The sequence below is a fragment of the Lepidochelys kempii genome, chromosome 22 (genome assembly GCF_965140265.1).
Source record: "Lepidochelys kempii isolate rLepKem1 chromosome 22, rLepKem1.hap2, whole genome shotgun sequence".
Taxonomy (NCBI): domain Eukaryota; kingdom Metazoa; phylum Chordata; order Testudines; family Cheloniidae; genus Lepidochelys; species Lepidochelys kempii.
In genome coordinates this window covers 10,325,878-10,345,404 of record NC_133277.1, presented here as the reverse complement: position 1 = coordinate 10,345,404, position 19,527 = coordinate 10,325,878, and positions in this window count along the sequence as shown.

The window sequence follows — 19,527 nt, the reverse complement described above, 5'->3', positions numbered from 1 at the left end:
ATGTAGTTTTCTCACTATACCTTCTATGGATGAAGGTTCTGTGTACTTGGAGTAGAAGGGAATTCTTAGTAAGTTATGGCTTTAGAATATTTCTTTACTACTCCAGTGTATGGCACTGTAACCATTTGTAACTGACACACTGAGCTGAATCTTGTATTCCTCTTTAGTCTTTACTACAGAAGTAGCTTGAAGCTAAGTCACTGTGACTTTTTTTTGTTTTGATGTACTAGCTCATAATGTAGCTGTGATTAATGAACATACTTAGCTCCTTGGCTGTTTTATCTGTAATTCATGGGTCATCTTAGTCTCCTCCCATGATGAATAGTTTAATCATCTCTTGGTGGTGGTGGTGCTTCATATAACAATGCACTGTACAAGTTAAACCAATGCTCCCCCAGTCAACTGACTAACATTGGTTGGGTGTTCAGGGTAACCACTCCTTGACTATCTGGTAATCACTTGTAATGATTAAGTAACTTGGGTACCCTGTATCTCATTTTTTAGCTTTCTCTTCCAGATCTTTCACTGGTTGCTCAGTCCTCAGCCCAGATCTTGTCTCCTGAAGCAAGTCATTTACCACGCTTGGTTGGGCTACTACTGTAGCCCTTAAAACATGGGAGGCAAACTGAGTAAGAAGGGATTCAATGTGGCTTATGAGAAACCAACAGCCCAGAGTTCTGACGAAGAAGCTACAGAGGCGGCTACAGTGAAGCCAGAGGAAACCCATCCTGCGGCAGAGTCCGTGGGACTCACAACTGAGAAGAGGGACCAAGATTCCCAGGTCCCTGCTCATGAGACAGAAGACAAGGAAGGAAGTGGAGTCGCTGCAGTGGGTGTGGAAGAGATCTGTAAACCTGAACCAAAACAGCTAGATTTGGTGCCTAATGAAGAGCAGCAGGTGACTGCTATCAGTGAGGAAACCATTAAATCTCCAAAGGCAGACCCTTCCCAGCTTCTGGAAGTCACAGAACCTACAGGTGTTGAGAATAGACAGGAAGGGGATGGTGAATACATGGAATCCCCCAGCATCTGAATACCAAGTTTCCATTTCAAGACCCATCTCTACGAAGAGGCACCTTCTGCAGAGTGAGCCTGGCAACGCTAATTCAACTCTCCGCTTCTCCAACCTCTGAGACTGTAGCTGTGGCAGAACACCTCCATCTTTCAGCGACTATCTGATCCATGGCGCCAGAGTGAAATGGACAGACTGAGCAATGCTATTTAAACACCCTCTTTTGGGTGGTTCCATCAGCAGTGGTGAGCTGTATCCCCAGCTCTTAGCCAAATTTCTGTCCTCTGGAGAAGCATGGGGAATGAAGATGGCATGCATCTTTGATTTTTTTTTTCTACCAATTGCCCAAAGTCCTGTAACTTTATCTAGACTGTCTGAAAATACAGCACTCTCTCAAGACCTGAAGTGTCATAATTGCACTTTCCAGTGCATAGCCATCTTTATCTGTTTAATGCAGGTTCTGTTTGACTTAATATGCATGAAAATCACATTTATATGTGTGATGGGCAAGCAGCTTTAAGACCAAACTTGCTTCCTCTGTATTCCTTTTACTGTCTTAAGTTGCCTGACATGGGTTTGTGTCCTGTATGCTGTAAAGATCTTGTGATTTGACACCTAGCTTAATCAGTATCTGTTAACTATAATTCCAGCTCCGTTTGAGGACCAGCTGACCCTTTTCCAATAGAATAACATGCAATAGAAGAAAATTAATGTAGTGTCTTATTGTATAAACTAATAGTGGTTCTGAATTTACACTATTTCTTAGGTATAGTAATAGGACACTAAAAGCTTGTGAAAGTCTATATACAGTAGCCTGGTATAGTGACTGATGTATTCTAATATTTGCTAGTAATAAACTTCAATTTATAATTGCAGTATGCCAGTGTCTCTCATCTATGGCTTGTATCTACCTTAACTGAATGAACTTTTTGGCTATAAACTACCAGTTTGGGGTTTTTTAAACTCGAAACATGCATCAACATTCCATGTTACTCCTCTAGAAAGAGGTATGGAGTAAAAATGTAAAATACCCAGATAACTCAGTTGCTTTTGAAAACTGGGATTAAAGCAGTTAAGTCCCTCGGCTTTTTTGAGAGCTTTGCCCCTGAACTTGAAAGATACTTGAATTGGATGCAGCTTTCAATAGGCCCTCAACAACAACATCCTGAACTCTGGAGATTCTTACCTTTAGTTGCATGACTGAAGTGAGCTCAGAAAGATTAAACACAAATAATGAATACTCTCACTCTGCTTGCCACCACACAGAATATTTCTCTATACACATAGTATCTTGTTTTTTGAAAAAACAGCTCACTATAAAGTCAATGCCCACGCAGCTCTGCTTGAGTAATTGGGTACTTCAGGCTCCATAAATATAGGGGATATTTCCTGGACTCATGCTGGTTTAACTGAAAGTAGGTTGCCCACCTAGCTTCAGGAAACCTGCTACTACATAGTAGCTAGAATAGTTCTATCTCTAAGGGCTGTTCTCCACTTGCAGCTGCCCCTCCTAGCTCCTCTGTTGCCACTTCAGATTGCCTAGGGGTAAGGAACAACTCAGTTTTGTATGAAGTCGATCGTCACTTTGTCAGCTGACATCTGCACTGTCAGGAAGTATGCAGATAAAAGTAACAAGTCAGAGGACATCAATAGTCTTCCACTAGGGTTACTTAATTCCATCCCCCCTTCAGTCTCGGATCAGTGAGTCACTAATCCTATGGAAAAGGGTTTAAGTGTCTCACTATAAAGTTTTATCTTTCTTCGTGAAAAGAAAGAGAGCAACCATTTTTTGCCATTCTGCACCTCCTGGTCTGTAAGTCTAACATTTATTTCAATATGGGTAAGATGTTGTTGTTCCTTGTCATTAAGTCAGCTCCTACATTGGTGTGTGGTGGGAGTGAGGCAATGTGATTCTGCCCAGTTGAGCTATAAGAAAAATGGTTTGGGATTTTCCTGGAAGTAGAAACTTTTTTCTTTTAAAATTGTTCCAGTATTCACTTCCTTAAAAAAAAGCTTTGATGAAAACACAAAATTCTTTGACATGAATATTTTGGTCCAGAAATTTTCCTTTAACAAAAAGCCATTTTCCATCAAAACTTTGTGTGTGTGGTTTTTTGTTTTTTTTCAGGAGTTCCAGTGTCTTCCCTCCCCCTCACCTTCTTGTCATACTAACCTCCATTTTGGCAATTTATACTCTCAACAAGTGTGCTGTCCTGTGGCTAACCTTCAGATAGCATGACTGTGGTATGTGTAGACACGTATAGTAAATGTCAGTCCCTGGCCTGTGGAGATTATAGGTTAAAAAAAGTCAAGGCATGAAAACTGGAGTGGGGAGAAAAAGGACTGGGCAACAAAAATAAGAGGCTGTTTAGCAAAGACTAGCACTAGGCACAACTTTTAGCCAGTCTGTAGCAGTAACTGCAATTGCCTATGCCTTAATGGTTAGGCAATGGTAGTTTCCAACCACTTTGTATTTTCCTGTGTTAGCATCTTTCATAACTGATGTTTCCTTAGCTGCCTTATTTAAATACTCATCCCCACTGTTGGCTTTAAAGCTGTATATGAGAACCAACAAAATTGTTAAATTGCTACCTAAAAGCTTAATAGTTCTGGCCTATACCTTTACCTGCTCTTCATTCCACAATCTTAAAATTAGAGCATCCACTTAGTCACATATGCCAGATATGAACAGGTACTCTATGCTAAGGCAATGATATAGAAAGACCACTCATGCAACACGGTTGTCAATTCTACAATGGTGGGTGCTTGAGTGTATATTAATGTAGAAGTCTCCTTATCTTGTTCTACCAAATACCCCAGAGAAACTGCTGCCAATTAATAGTGTCCAGGGGTACGTGAAAATAAGGTTGGTTGTTCGTCTGAACGCTTTATGTGAGTTAAATGGTATCCAAGTTGAGTTACATGCAATGTCAGAGACTTCTTGAGCAACTAGTATCCTTTATTTTGCTTCACAAAACTCACTGGACCTACCAAACTTTGATAGACTGTCATCCACTTTCTACAGTAGTTTGATATAATTGTAGCTAGGGGAAAAAACAACCAAAAAGCCTTCACTGAATTGAGCAGTTCCTCTGTAGACAGCAGTAAGGTAATGATTCATATCACTACAAACAACATTCACTTTTGTTAGGACTATTGTGACACACATTTGCAATTGTTCTCCAAAGAACAGTCTTTCTAACAAATATGAGAACATTTCTGCTCTTCTAAATGATTAAACTATGTACCATCAGTTTCCTTGTATATTACTGGGTCTCCAAACATTTAGTGCATTAGAGATTATAGTTTTGGACTACATTAATCTCATCAGACTCTTCTAAGATCCTATGTTAAATGCCTACCCTTTGGTGCGTGCTTTCCCATGGTGTATTAGCAATGACATATAAAAGATAATTGCTTCTTCACCAGAAGTCCCAAGACCATTTCTTTCAAATTTACTGATCATCTTCTTTCAGTCAGAGTAGAAGCATGACAGGGGGATATTTTGTTAGAGCTTGCAATTAACAATTGAAACTGCAATCTATGACATAATTATAAGTGTCTGCTGCTTACACTGTTTAAATGAACTGAAACCCAGCAATAAAAACTTTAGCATATTTGCAGAAGAGAAGAGAACCTACACATCTGTGATAACTTTATATTTAGTGTGGGTTAATAGCCCTTGCAGGAGGTGATTTTGGAGATATGATCAAATTCTGTACAGATATTATAGGTTTATTTTCAATAAATCAAAGAATGTGTTAGATCAGAACATGAGACAGGCATATACCATATATTTTATACTGCCCATCAAGGTGTGTCTAAGTTTTGAAACCGTTGACTTTGCATTTAGTCTGGGATCAGCTGGTTCTGTAGGAGGGGGTGCTGGTGACATCAAGAGACTCCAGAATCAGTACAGATGTTAAACCTGAGTACGGCTTGGTTCTTCTTATGCAGAACGGTTGGGGAGATGCATGGAAGACAGACATAGGGCTAATGTGAAGACGAGGGCTAACACAGAATGGATGGATCAAATCGCAGGACTCCCAAGCCTGATTTCAAATGGCAGCCCTCAAGGTCCTCTTACCCTCTTTTCTGTTTATGTTATTGCATGTTCCCATGTTTTTAATTTCCACCTTTGTGATTATTGCGAACTTTAGCTCTCTAAGAATCCAATCTCTCTTATGCAGCTGTTTCTGAGGCTCCTCATAGATGTCCTGCCACCGTGAAGCTTAAGAATTTCTTATATACTTTCCTCCTGCTCACTTTCTTCTTTCTACCTTCCCTGTCATCCAGGGTGCAGAAATACTATGTTGGTGAGTATACCACAAATGCATTGGGTACCACTGAGAGACAAGGTGGGTGAGGTAATATTTTATTGGGCCATCTTCTGCTCATGAGAGAGACACACTTTCAAACTACACAGCACTTTTCTTCAGGTCTTGTCCCTTGTCTCTCTAATAGTCTGGGACTAACAGCTCTAACAACACTGCATACCACAGTGGATACTACTGACAGCTCTGTTAGTTCTGCAGCCTTGTAATCTCACTGGCATTGGGATTTTTTTTTTAAATCCCAATCTATTATGATAGTGTCTAGTAGGGCCCAAATTAAAATTCGGAACCATTGTACTGGGCACTGTAAAAACTGAATAAGGAACAGCTTCTGCCCTAAACAGTTTACAGTCTAAATAAAAATGACAAATACAAGAAAGGGACAGAAAATACAAGCAGAGTGAGCAATGCAATAGCGGCAAATGTCATGTTCATTCCACTCTTTTTTAATCCTTTCTGTAAGGTTAGGTTAACAGAGGACTAGCTAAGTGGAAAGGAGAGGAGTGAAGTAAACAACCAGTTAGCACAAGCAAGATAATATTTAGTGTGAAAAATTTCAGGGGGTCTGATGACATCATCAGTGGCCACTGGGCCTGGCTTCAGCTGCCAGATTCAGTCTCTGGCTGGCACCTCCCTGCAGTTCTTTTGCCCCACGTCCATATGGCTGGGGAGAGGAGGACTCCAGATGGCTCCCAGTGCCAGTAGTGGGGGGTGTCCCGCATGGAGAATTCTCGGTCCAGGAATGCTGTGGGAAATCATGTAGATCGGCTCTTTTCTTCTTGTACCTTCTGTTATGCTACCATCTACGCTGTGAACAGTCCCCACTTTTGTTATCTCCTCTCTCTACTTAAAAAGAATTAGTGTCCAGAGATACCATACTCAAGGATCTTTTTCTGATTAGCCAATATCCCCATGGTGAGCATTTCTCTTCCCAGGACTCATTGAAACCATACATTGGCAGGCAGGCCCCATACTTCTGCAGCACTGTACTAATTGATATTTATAGCTAATAAAACTAGTTTCACTCATATAGGTGCTATTTTACAGTCAGCAGGGAAGTTAACACTTCACCAATGGATTAAAAGACGGCTCCTAACTTCATACAACCGCACATGTCTTTCTTGAAGGAGCAACCAAGCTGCGGAACAATCTCATCATGTGTAAAATTGCCCTCCAGTGTACAAAAGCTCCCGCAGTCAGGTGTGTCTAGAGCAGTGGTTCTCAAACGCATTTGAGCAAGTCCCCCTTCTTTGTGTCCATAATCATTTACACCCCTTCCACACACAAGTACATATACCGCGACCCAGCTCTGAAGGCAGAGCGCAGCGCAGTGGCTGCTGGCCTGGCACCCAGCTCTGAAGGCAGAGCGCAGAGCAGTGACTGCTGGCCTGGCACCCAGCTCTGAAGGCAGAGCGCAGAGCAGTGACTGCTGGCCTGGCACCCAGCTCTGAAGGCAGCGCCACACTAGCTGCAGCGTAAGGGAGGCAATGGGAAAAGTGGTCTTTGTCAATATCACCTTTCACAACAGAGTTAGTGCCCCACTGACACCCTTACTTCTGCACTGCTTCTCCCACCCCGGGGCTGAGAGACGGAACCCCACTGCCTCCAGGTGAGGGATTTTGGGGGAGGGAGGAGAGCCCGAGCCTGGGCTGGCTTCTGGTGAGGGATTGGGGGGCCCAGGGGAAGGAGAGCTAAAGCCAAGGTGGCAGGGCTCTGGCTGTCAGCTATGGGGCAGCAGGGCTCTGGTTGCCTCCTTTATCCCCGCATCCTGGGTGTGCACTGCCCTTCTGAACGAGCCTCAGCCACCTCAGCTCTTAAAAAAAAAAGCACACAGCTTGCACCTCCCTTGTTACATTCCCGCGCCCACAGGTGCCAACTTTCCAATGTGCCAGGGGGTGCTCGACCCCCAGCTCTGCCCCAGACCTTGCCCCCACTCCACCCCTTCCCCCACGGCCCTGCCCCTACTCTGCCTCTTCCTACCCGATCCCATCCCTTCTTCCAAGCCCCTGCCCTGCCTTTTCCCACCCCATTCTGCCCCCCCGAGCATGCTGCCCCCTTGCTCCTCCCCCATTCCCCCCCAAAGCCTCCTGCATGCTGCGAAACAGCTGATCGCAGCAGGTAGGAGGCATGGGGAGCGAGAGGGAAGCAATGATCAGTGGGGCCTGCCGGCAGGCAGGAAGCACTGGGGGAAAGAGGGGAACTGATAGAGGGGTTGCCGGTGGGTGCTCTGCACCTACCACTTTTTCCCTATTGATGCTCTCGCCCCAGAGCACCCACGGCGTCGTTGCCTATGCCCGCACCTCCCTTAGGAGGCCCGCTCTGTAGTTTGAGAACCACTGGTTAGAGATACACCCATCCCCTGGTGGAGATATCCATGGCTTCACTTCTCAGGCTGCAGTAACAGTATCTTAGAGAGGGAAGTAAGCAAGATTTACTGGTGGTTTTTTGTTTGTTTGTTTGTTTGTTTGTCTGTTTCTCTTTTGATGTAGTGATAGATAGTGATTTTCTTTAAAGGTATGATCTGTGCCTGTCAGTTTTCCCTGCTGTTCAGGATGTAGGCTTATAATAAGGTGGAAGCCTAACAATCCTGTCATCAGGGAAACTGGATGTATTGAAACATGTGCTTAGCTTGCTGACCCAACAACACACTTTCATTTGTCTGCACTATAGAGGCAACTCTCTTATGGAAGACCCAGTTAGATTCCATCCCCTTGCCTGACAACATCCGATGAAGTGAGCTGTAGCTCACGAAAGCTTATGCTCAAATAAATTTGTTAGTCTCTAAGGTGCCACAAGTACTCCTGTTCTTTTTGCGGATACAGACTAACACGGCTGCTACTCTGAAACAAAAACTGACAATCTCTTGCTGCAGAATCTCCACTACCTAGTGTTCTGAAAGAGACAAATCCTAACTTGGTCTTCTGGCTGACTTTATAGTGCTGCCAGTAGCCATCAGCTTTATGAGTCATAAATCTAGCAAAGTCTCAGTGAGTCTGAGGGAGCATAAATAAGGAGCTTCATGATATTCTGAATTCCTTTTTCTTCCTATATCAGCATCGTAAAAGATTTACCACATGGAATCTGTGGGTGATCTGCTATAAATGAACTCAGTGAAACAACTGGTTCAGTGACTTGCGTAAAAGTAAATTCTATTTTATATTGACTAATGCAGTAGCAGAGAGGCAAGAGTATTGTTAGAGCACCAACACTTAAAACTGATATGTATGGGCACGTATCTGATGCATCCTTCCCCATGCACCAGGTAACTTCTTGCATTGATCAAGTGACTAAGGTGTGTGGGTGATAATAAAGTTTTCTCTCTATCTTTCAGGTCAGATGTTGCCAGCTGCCAGGATATTGATGATATACTTACCAGAAGCTCGGTGCTTTTCTCCTCCCCGCATTCCTTACCTCAACAAAGACCCTGTCTTGTAAGGCATTAATTGGTGAATCACAAAGCAAAGCAAAGCAAATGGCTCTCATTGGCCACTTCCCAGTAGGCTTCTATCCGCACAGAGCTCCAAACATGGGCAACAAACACAGCAAGAAGGAGAAGTTCACTGAAATGAATGAACTGACCTTGGCCACTACAAGCAAACTGTCTGAGAATCTGGCTTTTAAACATGTGATGGTCAAAAATTATATCAAACTTGGTGTGGGAACAGGGGAATTGAGTGGAATCTAGATAGCATGAACACCGTATGGAAACTTGGTCCCAATAGTTTGTTTATAAGATGGTGAAATCTGCAAGCCTCTTTGTATCTGAAATATTGCAACTGTACTAGCAAACACATAGCCACCTCTCCCTCTCAAACTAAACACCCAAACTCTCTAGGTGAGAGCTGTAACAGACTCGTGTCCTCTGTGGATCACATTCCGCAAAGGGGGACATGAGTAAGTTATATATGCACCTATCTTACTATGCAGCAGTCTGCCTGTTCACTAGTGGCTAAGTATTTCAGAGCCGCTAAGCATTTGCAGTGCTCATTGATTTCGCTGGGAGTTTTAGGAACTCATTACAACTGTAGATCAAGCCAAATATTTCCATGAACACATATAATACCATACAACATAGTATGCTGGAAACTCAGAAAGCTAGCCAGCCAAGAATACAGGAGAGGGCACAAGAATCTATATATGTATGGACTATCCATTTTTTAAGTTTGTTTTTATTAATTAATCAATTAATTAATTAATTAATTAAAAACAGAAGACAATAGGAATAAGCAAAAGAAGTCTGAAGTCTGTACATAAATGATACAACCCCACAAGTTTTAAAAAGTCATTCAGTGTAACAGACATCCTCATTCTTTAGATGATATAACAATGAACAATAGAGTAATGGAACAGAGATCTAGTGGAACTAACGTTCAGGGAATTGTGGGGAAGTATTCCTATGTGGCCACCTAGCTCTATATAAGGTTAGCCTTTTTATAAAGAGGACTATTCATGAGGACCTAGTGTAAGGCATACAGTTGCTGAAACTGGTGTTTTTGTAGTTGGTAAGAGATTTTTCTTTTTCTATTTATGTGTTTTAAATGTTTCCTGGCACTTTATTTAGTGTTGTGTTTAGTTTGATGGTATCTTAATACATACACACAAAATGCCCAATGGGACTGGACAGGGCTTTTGTTTTTGTTTTTTGTTAATAATCAGTATAATGGAAACAAAGCTTAAAAACAAAAATATAGTTTCTCCCTGAATGGTCTTGTAGATTAAAAGGAGAAGAAATTTAGATTACTGTAGGGTGTACTTTACAAAGATAAAATTTGGGTTAGTTTGTTTTTTCTAAGAATGTATGGCAAGTAGTTAGGATAAGGGGCTGAGTAATATATAATGACAGGATATGTTTCTATAACTCACATCTTTGGCTGTGATCAGTTGAGTAACTTTGTAATGTAACACATACTTTGTTTATGTGAACAAATCATTATTGTTTCTGGTGCCACAAGCTAAACTTTTCTATGGGAGAAAAGGCTAGATTCTCTCTATCTGCAGTCACAATATAATGCACAGTCCTTGACTTTAAAGCTCTCTCTCCTGTGACTAGTGAAATTATAAAACCTAGTTTGGTTTGTTGGTTGAGCTGTTGATGTCAACAACAGAGGGAAAACTACTTCTGAGTTAAAGTGGCTATGACTAAAAGTGCAACTCCATATTTGCCCTGTTAAAGGGCTAGAATGTGTGACACCTGTTGGTCAGTGGCAGTAAAGTTCTGTCTGCAATTTTAGTAACTTAAATGCTAACTGTAAAGATAATTAGCTGCTTCCTCTATCTGGTCCTGCTGAAATAAGGAAATGCAGAAGTAGCTGTCCAACCATCATTGGCAAGTGGGTTTCTATTAACTGGCCCAGTATAGTATTGGGTAATGTGTTTGCTTAGTCTCATATGGGTTACGTGGCTAAAATGCATGGCTGCTTATGTTGATCCTTCTGTCTTACAGCTGAGATACTTTTTGGTGATCGCTACAATATTCCTGAAACAGAAGCCAAGCAGCCTTTTCTGTACCTTTTGGCACTGCTGTGAAGAAGTGGAGCATTTTGTTCCTAACTATAGTGCTGCTCCAGCACCCCAACCATGGGAGGCAAACTTGGCAAGAAGGGGATCAGGGCAACTGAAGAGATGGCTGAAGATCGTAAGGATGAGGGAGAAGTTGCAGAAGTGACACCAAAAGATACAGGCGAGGCCCAGCCTGCAGCAGGGTTTACAGACCTAGAGAGTGGCAAAGAGTCTCAAATTGAAGACAAGGAAAGCAGGGGAGACTCTACAGAGTGCAAGGAATCGGAGGCAAGTATAGATGCAAAACCAGAGGTGCAGCAGCACACTGAAGAGGAACTGGTGGCTTCTGCTGCTTGCAGTGTGGCTGATCTACCCCTTCCTCAGGAAGTCACTTTTGCTAAAGTAGAGGAGAACAGAGATCAAATCAAGGCTGAAGAGAGAGCGACTTCTGAAGCCCAAGGAATCAAGTGTGGCGAGACTCCAGCTTCAGGCAAGATTTGTTAGAAATAACAGCTTTCCCCCCCACCCCCCATCACAGATCCTGTAACCAAAGTATTTGACTTCATTCCTGTAGCCTTGGGGCCTGCAATCCAGCAGAACTCGATCCATTTGAGAAACTTGCTGTAGCAGAACCAGAGTGAAATGCACAGCTGGAGTTCTAACACCAAAAAATCTGTTTGAGCTGTACTTTGTGCGTTCATAGTTTTGACCTCCAGCCACATGTCTTTCCACTGCACAGGACATTCTCCTTGGGGGGAAAGGCATTAAGGTAACTCATGGCATACAAGGCAGTCTGTTAACTGTATAAATGAAGTCCCAGCTTAACCTACAGCTTCCCTGGCGTCCAAGCTGCTGAGAATGTACTTCTGTTGTGATTGGGGGAAGGGGGGGTTGGAACAATGCACTTGAATCTACCCTTTGAGATGATCCCATTAATATTTATCAGAAGTCTGATGGGGATTGTAGCATTATGTTAAGACTAATGTAAACCAGTGGCTGACTGGGGAGGGGGTTTCTTTAGTGAACCTCACTTAAATAAGCTAAGGTTCCTTTTGTAAACCAACATCCTGCAAACTTTCTTTGCAGTGTTTCCATGAGTTAGCATGTAGCTGTGCTCGACTGAATCTACAGTCATTCTGTTAACAGGCCTGTTCATGACAATTTAGGCTCTAGTTTCTGGGACTTAAACGGTCTATCGCTGTGTCTAATGTACAATGGGTGTATTGAAGCTATGCAACTGTAAATAGTGCAACCAGACAACACTGTATTCCCTGCATGTGTGTGGAGTAATGGGGCATGGAATCATGTATTACAACCTGAAGTCATAAAATCTGATTACCTGTCTTAATTTAACTGCCAATAAAGACTGTTTTATGATTGCTGCAATGTATAAGGTCTCCAGATCTTCATAACACGTGTCTTCATCAAACAGACTTCATAGCCACATGGTGTGGGACATAGGGGCAGGAGCTGTTTCTAAACATAGATAGTAAGGGGGAACATGAGTAAGAGTTTTAGGCACCTAAAGAGACAATTGATTCAGGACCACATTTAGGCACCAGTCACGTTCTCAGAACAACTGCAAATGCTGAGCAGTGTATATATAAGTGCCTAGGTAGAAAAATAAGCAAAGACCCAAGTTCTGATGCCACCCCAAAGCTAACAAGCTGTAAGGAGCCATACGGCAAGCCAAATCCCTGGTGGCCTCCAAGTGGGATTCTCTAACTAGGTGTCTCCTTGCCATTGGGGCTTTAGTCTGTAGGTGCTCTAACAGCATTCCCCACAAGAGCCAGGATGCAAGAGGTTTCTGTACTGGAATATTCCAGTGCCCAGGACATTCTCCTGGGATGTGGGAGACCTGGTTTGACTCTTTAGTCTCCCTGATTTGGAGCACGGATGGAACATGAGTCTCCCTCTGGTCTAAGGAATACTTAAGTACTTCCACAAAGTAGAACAGCTCCAAGAGATTGCAAGTCCCACCCCAGAATACTCAATAGCCTTGCATTTAGAGCACTCCCTGGAGGGTGGGGATCTGGCCTCAAATCCCTGTTCGATATCTAGCAGATTAGGAATTCAAACCTGGGTGTCCCATATCCCAGCTGAGTGCTCTGGCTATGGGACAATCCAGGCTCTCTTTCCTTCAGGAAAATGGGCCAACCTGATTTATGTGCTTCCCTCCATGACAGAGTCCTGAGAGGAGGGAGGTGCCTATCTCTGACCTGTCTTTCTCGCACCTACGTGCCAAACTCCCATTGTTCTGGGCTCCGAGTCCTATCTTTTTCTGACTCTCATGGCTAGCTCATTTAGTTGCTTGGCTTGCTGGCTTCTTTCATGCCTGGGAGCCTAAATGGCACTGACTTTCACAAGGCAATGGGGTGTCCAGGGATTAGATACTTGAGTGTTGCAAAGTCTCTGTGAAACTGGCCCTAGGTAACCTAAGAGCACAAATCCAATTGGTCAGAAATAGGTCAAACATTCTATTCCTGATGAGTTTGGCTTTGGGGAATTCAATGTTTAGAATTCTGTGCCACCGTAGTACAACATCGTGTGCTTCACATCTCCTTGTACTTAAATTCAGAAGTAGGGAGGCTTCTTCTTACAGTTCATCTGTGCACAAACTGGCTTAATTTAGTGTCAACCAAACCCTTCCCTGCCATTGGCTGAATTGGCTCTGCAGAGCCAGTGCAAGAGGAAGCTGGACTATTCAGCTTCCTGCATCAGCAAAGCTGTCAGCTCACCTCAGCTGGGCAGTCTTTTATGTGGTGGTGTTAAAGGGGAAGGGAGCCCACCTTTTCGTTTAAGTTCCAATTGAGCAAATGATAGCTCAATGGTAGAGGAAAAACAATGTGCCCCTGTCTGTCACTCTTCATGCTACGTTAGCACTTCAAACCTTGATAACTGCTTCCCTGTTCTACCTGTATACTCCTTTGTTCCTGGGCTCAAGTTATGAGCCTTAGAAACAAGCCCAAGTGCTGTTCACCTTATAGTTTAAGTTCTTTCCTTCCCCGATAATTGTCATTTTAATGCCTACTGCCTAGACCTTCCTTTCTCAGGCAGTCCTGAGGGTCAATGTTGGCTCAAATTTTGCATGAGGACTATCACAAGGGTCCTGAATTCTAGTTCCAGCATTGCCACTGCCTACCTAGTTGGAAACAGGTCCTTATCTTCTCTCCAGCTAAAGATTTTTTTTTCCCCCTCTATCTGGGGAGAGGCTGTTCCGTAAGTCTTTTATACATTATGTTTCTCCAGTTTACTTTTCTTTGTGTCTTTTAGGTTGTGAACTCTCCCATGGAGAGACTCCCTGTACATCACTTACGATGATAGATTCCCCATTCCCAGTTGGGACCCTTTGCCTCATCTATAATTGATTATTACTATTTTGCAAATCACAATGTGTGCTTGATTAAACAATTTAGCTGTTTATACCAAACAATCTACAGCTGCCCTTGGAACTGTAGTTTGGGACAACAGATGAGGAGTTGCTTATACAGTTGTGCCCTGTTAATGGCACTTTAGTATGCTGATGGCCTGATCCTACCCTGCCAAAAATTCCAAAGAAATTCTCACTTGGGTGAGGGGTGCCTAAAGAGAGGAGACAAGTCTGGAAAGGAGATTAGTTGGTTATCTGTCTACTCTCTGCTTTTTGAGAATCTACCTCAAAGTCCCCACTGAATGAGTACAAGAATCCTTGTTCAGACTCCTAATACCTATCTCTGATCTATCACTTTTAATGTGTAAATCTCAGTGTGCTTTACAAAGGAGGGCACTATCATGATACCCATTTTACAGTTGGGGAAACTGAGGCACAGAGCAGTGAAGTGACTTGCCCACAGCCACCCAGCAGGCCAGTGGCAGAATGAGGACAAGAAACTAGGTCTCCTGAGTCCTAGTCTAGTGCTCTGGTTCATAGGCCACATTGCCAGAGGGTTTGCCAGTGACCTTTACTTTTTGGGGCCCTTTGATCTCTCAAAGGGATTGGCCAAAAAATTCTAATCGGTTGTACTTGTAGATGGTGCCAAAATGCCCACACGTAATGAGACTAAAGGTTCCATTGCAGGCAGTGGTGGGGTTATCACCACCTCCCCAGATTAAGAACTCCCTCAGCGAGAATGGCTTACCCAACTAGAGTGGAATACATTTTATGATACGCTTCTCATGTATTTACACTTGCTCTGCAGTGCACAGTTTCACATAAGTTATAGCCACTCCCAGCCCTGTTAAATGACCCTGCTGCTGTCAATGTAAAAGATGCACAGTGTAATCCCTTCGATTCATTACTCGCTTTACAGATAGTTTAGTAATGTATGTGTTTATCCCGGGTGTAGTTACACTCACTTCACTTACACTACCAGCTGAACTTGGCACCTACGTTTTGTGTCACATACTGACTTTGGTCATGCTCATGTAGGGTTACGCCTGTTTCCTGGTGCACAGAATCTCACCAATGGCTTAACTACAATGGTGCAGTCACATCCAGATCGAAGAAGTTATGGGTGCCCAACCAGAGAGACTAACAGGGAAGATCTGGTTCCAGGAGTTGGCAGCAAACCCACCCTGCGTTCATCCCACAGTGGTGGCTCTTGTGTCCCACGGGCCTGGGCACAGCTCCCTGCTCCAGACATTGTGTCCTGGCACACGGGGTCACATCACAGCTCAGGTTTGGCCCAGCTGCCCCTCCATCATGACAGAGTGCTAGTTGGGCCATATTTGAGTGAGTGGTGCTGTGACCCCTGGTCACAATGCCTGACTGAAGAGTGTCTGGGCCAAAATTTGAGTGGTATGGGGTGGGGGACACTGAATTCTTCTCTAGCATGGCAGATTGTCTTGAATGGCCTCTAGGAGCTAGGGTTGGGGGTGGGTGCGATGAATGAGGGTTGTTGGGGAACTGGAACAGGACTGGATTGGGAACTGCGGGGATCTAGACAGGAGTTGGGAGGTTGAAGGGTGCTGGACTGGAGCAGGGGGCAGATTTCAGAATTAGGAGGGGGTCCCTAATCTATTTTTGCACCAGGGCTTTCCGCGGCCTTGTTACGCCACTGCTCCTATCACATTGCCTGGGGGCAATCAGCACATCATATGGAAGGAGGTGAAATTTTGTTTCCTTCCTGAGTAAGTCCAAGTGAATTAAGGATCTCAGTGAAATATATGTGAAAAAGTGAAAGGCTTCTCTGTGAAGTAATGGGAGATGGGGTGCAGGGAATGGCCATTTCAGCTTTTCATTGCAGAGTGCATTCTGTGGTCAATTTCAATCATCTGCTGCTTACATTCTTTGCTTAAATTGAAGCCCAACAGCAAATACATAAAAGCATTTGAAGAAGAGTTATATAAAGGCTCTACAGAGCAACCTCTCTCCATTTAGTATGGGCATGTGATTTAGGTGAGCTCTTTAGAGACATCATAGATACTAGAGATAGGGAGGCTGATTTAGTACTTTCCTTGGCAGGCGTTAGATCTCATAGAAGGTGTGCAGATTAAAGCCAAATACCGGCTGAGCTGACTAAGAATGCAGAGTCCTAAACCTGATTTCATATTTTGGGGGGATAGAAATGGACAAGCCAGGCCTCATATCACATTGTGCATTTCTGGGATGAGGGGTAGTGGAGTCACAAAACTTGGAGGCTTTTTTGTGTTTGAAACTGTCAATAACTATTTTATGATCATTGCAATATATAATGTCTCTGGAAGTGCTTGCTTTATGAGCGGTTTAAAGAAGGGAGTGAAACAAACTTTAATGGTTCTGGTTGTCAATGGGCAGCAAAAAGACAGTGACCAACTTACAGAAACTTCTTCCTTACAAGCTGAATAGGCATATAGTTCAGTAGAACTTCGCCACTTCTGAATGCTGAGGACATTTTAAATTAAAGCGTAGATAGGAAGCTCTTAAAAGCCCCTATCTCATTGCTAAGCATGTTTATATTTCCAAGAAAAAAGTGTGTCCAAATGATAAACATGTGAGAGAGTCCATGCTGCACAATCAGATCTTAAAAGAGGGGAGGGGACACATCTCCAATATGCCACTTAGTAGTATCATGACAAATGGATCCCTACAGCATTTGTTCTCTGAAGTCTCCTACTTACACTACTTTGCTGTGGCAGGACTATTCCTTTGGGCTGCTGGGGTGTCATTCTACATCAAGAAACCTGTCTCAGTTCAAATGGCAGCATTTCCCTGAGCTCTAATAATGCTACCAAAATAGTAATTCTAACCTGTAGCTAAGCATTTGCTCTGCATATAGCCAAATTGAAGTCTAAAATTACAAAACATCCCTTAAAACAGTCTGTTAAGATACATTCACAAAATCAGAAGTAGTACCATGAAGGAGAGCTTAGAAACATCACATCAGAGGGCATACAAAATTTCAAAGATAAAGCATACACTGATAATAATACAACACTGGTAAGAAACTCTTGTCTTGCCAAAGAAACCACCCAGCAGCTGGAACTATTCCCAAGAGCAGTTTAAAAATGGATTTGACTACTTGGCCACATGTCTTGAGTCACCTGCTTTCATAAATAGTGCCCAGCCTTAGTGGAGTAACAGGAGTTACTTAAAGAGAGTTCTTTAAGCTAAATAGTATCCCCTAGGAGCTTGTTGTATTTGAAGCCTGAGACTTGATGAAATTGTAGAGTAATAGTCCTATCTTGCTGCTTTTTCATAACTAATAAACCAGTTCAGCTAGCTCAAGGGCTTCCTTTATCTGCTAGAATCTCAAATTAAGAATAGTTAGTTGAGATTCTTAAAAAGGACAGTGTGTGTCTCCCATCACTTCAACTTTCAGGGTCACAAAACATAAAGGTTTGTACAAAGTTGCCACATGTATAACATTGCCCTTTGGTACACAGAAAGGTAAATCTTCTGCTTGTGTAAATTTTCATTGCTCCATTGGAGTCAATGGAGCTCTTACAACTTACACCAGCTGATGATCTGCTTCAGTGCCCCCAGAAGGAGGAGACACTTCCACCCTGTTAAATGACCTCTGGGAGGTTAAATCACTCATAAAAAACTGGCTGGCCAAATGGCCTTGGGCTAGAGTTACATGGGGCTAAATGTGTCCCTGCTGTGTTTTTACTGAAGTTGAACGAGTTGGGGAATTATTCCTAGTTTTTGTTGAGTCCCATAGGAGGCTCATCTAAGGCTATGTGCAAGTGAAAGGCTTATTCCTTGGTGACAATATCCATTCTCCTACCACCCAGGCTTCTGTAAAAGTGCCCAACCTTATTCCTTTGTTCTGAAAATATAAATGGAGATTTTGGCACTGTATTTCTGGATAATCCAAGCCATTTTTGGCCTTCATCTAGCACCTACCTGCATGATAATACTAATTTTACCAGTGCAGTTGTATTGGAAAACATTAGCTAGCATGCACTTTGCATTTATCACATAATCAGCACAGTTACTAGAGACAGGAAAGCCTTCTGTTGTTGTTATTTGTATTATTGTGTAGATAGGTGCTAGATCTCTGCTGAAGGCAGGAAGTGAAAAGAGATGAAGGCCAAAAATGGCCTGAATATACCAAAAATACAGAGCCACTATCTTCTTTTATATTTTCAGGGCAAAAGAGTGAGGTTGGGAGCAGTAATACAAAAAGCTAAACCACTTTTTGGAATCAAAAAATTTGAGAGTCCAGTTAAAAATGTTGGGGTCCAGCTCAAGTGATCCATCTGATCATGCCTAAATGCACTACTGGGGCCAGGGCATGGTCAAGACCTGCCTTTGGGGTTCATTCATTTTTAGTGGGAATTTCCCTTTGTGTAATACACATGTGATCTGCTTATGTTTGACTTTCTGGTGGTGGACTGAGCGAGAGTGATGCTGCTCTCATGGCTCCTGTAATGTCTGATAGTGAATGGTCAGTTCCGGTTAGGGATATCAATGCATGTGCAATCTCAGTAAAACATCAAAGGCCATCAGCCTGCAAATACACATCTTAACTTTGAACACGTATGTTCGCTGGCGTCCAATGGGCCTGCTCACAAAATGTGCTTGAAGTAAGCACATGGGTAAAGCTTTGCAGGATCAGGGCCTAACTCTGCAAGACAGGACAATTGTAGACATCAGAAAACCTAACTGCTTGGTGCAGGATATTGTCACTGGCTTTTCCTTCAAAAATATCTTTTCTAAGTCATATCTCTGCATAGGACAATATTGCATGCAGGTGTCCTTGAATAGTTTTCAACCATCATTCAGTTTGTATGAATGTCAATACATGTTGCATTTTGTTCTTGCTTTATTTTTACCTTTTAAAGCTAAAAACAAAGTGACCAAAAATATTTAAGAACATAAGAACGGCCATAATGGGTCAGACAAATGGTCTATCTAGCCCAGTATCCTGTCTTCCTACAATTGCCAATGCCAGGTGCTTCAAAGGGAATGAACTGAACAGGTAATCATCAAGTGATCCATGTTTGTAGACTAGACATAGAGAAGCAGCCACACAAGGTTATAATATGTGACATTCATCTCCATTTTTAGACTATACACAAATAGGGACTGTGGAAGTATAACATTGTATAAGTATAGCATTGTACAAGGGGACATGCTGGATACATTGTATATGAGAGGGCATGCCAAAACATGTTACAAAGTATCTGAGGGAGCACATGTAGGGACAGTTAGCTTTTGAATGGAGAAGCAATTAAGATAGAGCCAGCATGTCGAAGAAGCAGGCATCAGAATGGAAG